The sequence below is a fragment of the Bactrocera neohumeralis genome, chromosome 6 (genome assembly GCF_024586455.1).
Source record: "Bactrocera neohumeralis isolate Rockhampton chromosome 6, APGP_CSIRO_Bneo_wtdbg2-racon-allhic-juicebox.fasta_v2, whole genome shotgun sequence".
Classification (NCBI taxonomy): Eukaryota; Metazoa; Arthropoda; class Insecta; order Diptera; family Tephritidae; genus Bactrocera; species Bactrocera neohumeralis.
The window spans coordinates 2,462,446-2,468,389 of NC_065923.1; the positions used below are offsets into that span (position 1 = coordinate 2,462,446).

Genomic DNA, 5,944 nt, shown 5'->3' on the forward strand with positions numbered 1-5,944 from the left:
TTTAGAGGCGTTATTTTTTACATGAAAGTTTTTCCTTAAAAAGATTTTTTTAAGGAAGAACATATAAGGAAACTATGGCACCAATGAAATAAAACTTTCTTAGTGCAATAAATAGTTGGTTGGCAACTCTGGTTCGCTTGCATCCCCAATCCTTAACAGTAAGGATGCACCATGTACTGTTATCTTTCCGTTTACATGCATATTACAAGTATTGTTTAGTGATAACAGATGTACCGTTAAATGGTTCCATGGTGTAATGGCCAGCACTCTGGACTCTGAATCCAGCGATCCGAGTTCAAGTCTCGGTGGGACCTAAGATAATAATTTTTTTCCTCGCTCATTATTTTTACCAGAGTTTGCGATGCAACACTGCAAATAACACGCAACATAATCAGTCAGTTGTAAAATTGTCGATTGGTATATGTCGAGTTGGAAGTAGCTTGCATCAAGGACGAATTTGTCCTTGCATGGAGATTTTAGTGTGGAAGACTTAAAAATGACACCAGTCATGAAATGCGTGGCCTTCTTTCAAATGATTGTAAGTTTTTTCACAAAAGTGTGTATATTTATATTTATACTGCGGAACATAATGAGCCTAATAATTGCCTAAGTTAAGCCACTTTCGCCATACTTTGATCTTCTCCTCTCAATGAAGCAAGTATGAGTTTATTATTTATGATAAACCTGTGTCCGAAGAATGAGAATCTTAGCTTGATAGTCTTTTTTAGGTTCTAAATAGCTGAAGGCTTCTTTGCGTATTACCATATAATTTGGCTTGTTAAGCACCGAAGTGAAAATTTGCCTTTCTGTATATGCTTGATACTCTAACTACATTTTTTAAGTAATACTTTTATTTTAATTTTGAGAGCAACCACTACTTAACATTTTTATACCATCTTTCAAATTTGAGCCGGGCTCACAAAAAAAACCTTTTTCGTATACAAAGCGTTATTGTCGTCTTGTCATTCTAAGCCTTGGCTGGGATGGCTTTCATTGCCTTCAGTTTGTTTTTTCCGTTTTGCCTGATTTTTGGAGCGCCATTCGCTAAATTGTTGAACATATTGACGTCATATTCATAAATTCACTACTAGTCACCGGTATTTATGCGTATGATGAATGTAGGATCCTCAGCTACGCATCGTCAAGCATCTCTTTTGCGATCTCTACTTGTCGTAAATTTTCCAAAAGATTTAAATTTTCAGGAACGAGTCTAGTATTTACACGCTTTATATCTAATACTTTAACCAAACTATGTTAAGCCAATCCCTAGGAGATTTTAATATCTCTTTGATGCCAACACGACGATTTTCAAACACTGCTTCTTTAACTTTATCGTCATTAACAGAGATGGACGAACGACTCGCACAATGACTTCAGGTCCTTTATTGAAGCCTTATGCTACTTAAATACTTTTGTTCAAGGTAAAGTAGACTCCCTTAAACACAGCGCCAACATTTTCAACGATTTGGCTTAAAAACGATTTGGCTTAATTGGAAACACAAAATTTCAAACAAAGCCGTTCAATTTTTTTCCATGGTAAAATCGCCAGACATACTTTTCGAGTCATAAAAAACCACCGGAAAAACACAAGGTTGTACGAATATGGGGAAAACTCTTCTTATCGAATCGGCTTGTGCGCGCAAGTAATATGCAGTTATTCCGAGTCAAATTTGATCAGATGAAACACAAGAATTTTAAAAATAACAGTTTCAGCTTAAAGTCTACCGCTTATAAAATTTTTTGTAGAAATATATTTAAAATTATTTAGCTGCAAACCTTATCGGCTATGCAGTTCTTACATTTTTCGTTGGAGAGATTCAATAACCCCGCTGAATTCATTTTCCGTATGTCTCCAACAGGGAATTTTTAAGAAACGACAAATTTCCTAGCCATAAAAATTGTCCTTTTGAGCAAAATCCAGAGAACGTAAAAGAATAAAAAAATTTACGTTCTCTGCAATGGCTCAGAAATTTAGACAGGAACCATTTTAGATGTTAAGGCAGTGCATAATTTGAGAATTATTGGAACTGTAATGGTAATTTGGACTGCCAAGAAGCAGTTTAACGCCCAATTCATCAAACTGCTAGAAATGTGGGAGCTTTAGGAAAATACAGGAAGTCTCCATTCTTACTAAATCCGTTGGAATTCATATTTTTACATGTATACTAATGTACATACATACATATTGTATGTAAAGCATAAAAAATAAAATTCACTTCTAAAGGAAGATATAAATACGATACTTCTCGAAATTAATTCCTCATACCTAAAGAAAATTTCGTTGTACAGAAGATCATTATGTCAAATTGAGAAATATATTTTAAATCATGAACCCAATTACCTCACTAAATGTCTGTGCGAACGATTGTAGGATATTTAATAGCTCTAATGCCTTATTCACACAGAACTTTTGCTTTGCTTTCCTTCAGACTTTTGCTTTGGTAGAAAAGTTCGATGTATGGTTCTGTAGGAGTTCGTTCACATCGAGGCAAAGCAAAACAATATAAAATGTTGGGCAACTCTCGTATATTTTTTTAGACATTTTTTTTAGACAAAAGAACGGAGAGCAAAGCGTCCATTCCGACATACTTTTTGCTTTCTTCGCTTCGCTGTTAAAGTATGAATTGTCAAGCAAAGCTACGAAATTTGTATGTGAAGCGGCCAGAAGCTATCCAGATGTGTTGGTAGATTTTTGTTAGAAGTTAGAACAACGACTTTGTTTTAGAAATATTTATAATAGATAGTAGGTTTCTCACGGAAAAAGCAAGCTAACTACAGTAACCGTTCACTTCTAAATGCATAAGACACGATCAAAAGCACAAAATAAAATGAAACAAACTAATCGCGATCGGGCGGCTAGACATTTTTATAGAACCTTAAGGGGGTAGTAACGTATTTCTTTTTTCGTTTTTTTATTTTATATTAATGTACAATATCTAATATTATTCTGTGAAAATTTGAGAGCGAATAAAGCAAAATTGACGGAGATATACACTTGTAAGTCTCCGCCCTCCGATTTGGTTGTGAGCGGCTGTGAAACTTTAAACGTGTTTTTCTCACACTTTACTTTTTCGAAGCCGGTGAACTCTGTTGCTCAAAATCTACTGAACCGATCCTTTTGAAATTTTGCACAGTCTTTTTACATTTTTTAATTTTAAACAACAAAATTTCCGATTTTTTTGGTGAAAAATCAGTATTTTGAGTTCCGAGCGTTGTAAAAAATTGAAAAATCATTAAAAAAACTCGACAGCGTTACCTGAGGAAACTTATGAAATAATCAAATCAATTTGGTTTTTTAATTTCAAATGATCCAGTCATGAGTTATGCGGTTCACCGCGAATCAATTTTTTTTGGAACGTCTGCGAAGATTCTCTGTCACCGGCTCATTTTTTAATATTTTTCTATGAAACTTTCACAAAATATTTTCTAAATATCATATATGTAACTATGCTACAATTATACAAATAAATAAATATTGATTGTATCTTTAAAAAAATTATTGAAAATATGCTTTTTTTTGCTCGAATTAACCTTACTAAGTTTATTTAGGAATTCACGCATTTCGGAACATACTTTTATTCAAGTATAATAGATATAGATTATGACAGTCTCATCGTTAAAAGAGGGTATTCTAGTCGAGGCATATTCTTGAATAGTTAAGCTTTGCAATTATAAAACAAGTAAGGAAGGGCTAAGTTCGGATGCAACCGAACATTTTATACTGTTGCAACTTGCAAGAATTAAAGCCAGTGAAATACCTTAAGATGTGAAACGTCAACCAGAGGATCGGAATCTAAGAAGTTTTATATATACATTAGGGTTTTTTTGAAGCACCCTAATATACATATACTCTATATAATTCATACACTGGCCGACAAGTTCAGCATAAGATGTATTACAAAAACGAAAGTCATTATATGTAGTATGTGGGAGTTGGGTTCATTAACTATTATCATTAAGCCACTTCACATACAATCATCAATCATATACATAGAGTAAAGTCAGCCGAATGTTCGAAAATCCTGGAAATGGTTATAAAGGGGGCCAGGTTTAAATATATATTGGCTGATATATCCAGCATAAAGTCACATAGAAGTTCGAAAATATTTATATTAGGTTTATGGAGGCTCAGCGAAGTATTGGCCCGATTCGACCAATTTTTGGTATGCAGACATATCATTGTCAGAGAAGAATTATCTCTGAATTTTAATTATATATCTCACACATTAACCGATATTTTCGGTCAAAAGTCAACAATAGATACTGGGGTCCGCATATTCGGTACCTAGCGTCTTGAACTGTTTTGGTTGCATTTGGACAATTTTTGGCCAAAAGGTGCCTTACATTAAGGAAATTACTACTGCAAAATTTTATTCCGTTATATTAATTACTTCTTAATTTGTGTTTTGGAAAGTGAAAGAATCAAATGGAATTTTGAATTGTGTCATATTGGAAGTAGGCGTAGTTGTTGTTCGATTGCCTATTTTCGCACTGTAACATAGAAATGTTAGAAAAATGATACGTACTAAATTTAGTCGAAATCGGCTCCCATAAAGATCTCTCTTACCATCTCGGTGGTAATTGATTTATCGCGTTTTAACAGTAACAGATTTCATCCATTTTCACACTGTTGGTAGGAGTTCTTATAAAATTTGAACTCAACAAATTTGGTTGTTGTAGGGGATTGTACATTAAACTTGTTAGAGGACTAGGCCACGCCCACAGACTGACAGTCAACTACTTTCCATCCATGCCACTTTTGTAATTAACAGAATATTACAGCATTTTAATAGCTTCACGGTAAATTACCAAACACATGTATGAACATAAGTGTATGTGTGTGTGAGTGTTTAGCAGCAGCTACTAACATGAAACATTAGCCGATTCATAGGTCGATTGCTGGGCGGTTAAGCAAAACAAACTATTTTTGACATCATTTTAATTGCATAATTAATGACTCAAGCTCTTGCCTGGTTAATGCCACAAATCACAAACGTTTATTACACATAATTAATTACCTACAACAGCAATTGTAAAGCTACCGTTTTCATTTGTGCAATTTTCGATTCATAAATTCCAATTTTAATTCTTAGCAAATGGCCACAACTATTTCTGTGAGGAAATGCCTTACTACACAGTGCTGGGACGCCTGGAAGTAGTACAAATCAACGACGCGGATTTGATGCGCAAATGCAAATCGATAGAATCATTGATGTTGGCGGGCGGACGAAGCACAGCACAAGCGATACATTTGTGCCACACGCGCTACATGGCCGTTTCGAGTAATGTCATAAATTCCAGATCGTTGCCAATATTGAAGCATTTCCACTCACTAGCAGCAGAGCAGTCGTGCCCATAGCGCCGCCAAGAGCAATCGTTTTGGCAGATGGGTTCTATGAAGCCACGGTATTTGTATTGGTGGTGACGGAAGTGGCGCTGCTTGTAGCAAAGCGTCACATTGGACGTCATTTAGTACCTTTCAAGCCATTAATTTCGCCATCACTCGTATTTGGATTGCTCGTCGCGGCGCATATCGTCCACAGGCCAATCAAGCGCTTAATGGTGCGGTACTCTATGCTTTGCCACTCCACACGCACACACACACATGTGAATTGGATGGTGCAACGCGGTAACATGTGTGGCCTTGCTGCATGCTGCGGCAGTGGTAGATGTTTGGGGTTTCGCCCACCTTCAATAAGAATGTCGTTGCGGAAGTGCAAAGGATCCATTAGCTTTGGCGAGTCATAGGCAAAGCTGGACGTGTGAGGAGCGTATTGTAGGCGTGCTTGAATGATTTGCTGTAACGGACGCCAGAAAAAGCGGTATGTGGCAAGTTGGCTGTGGCAGTGAGCGCAAAAGGGGAAGTGAAAAGATATAGCGACTTGTTAATATTTATGCTACATCAATTGACATGAACTGGAGTTGACATTATTGCTATTCCTGC

General features: G+C 36.0%; 1 non-coding gene across 1 annotated transcript; it reads left to right on the top strand.

Annotated features, from left to right (window-relative positions):
- The first annotated feature begins 242 nt into the window (after positions 1 to 242).
- Trnaq-cug (transfer RNA glutamine (anticodon CUG)) lies at positions 243 to 314 on the top strand. The gene has a single exon. It is a non-coding gene; the product is annotated as a tRNA-Gln (tRNA).
- The last annotated feature ends 5,630 nt before the right edge of the window (positions 315 to 5,944 follow it).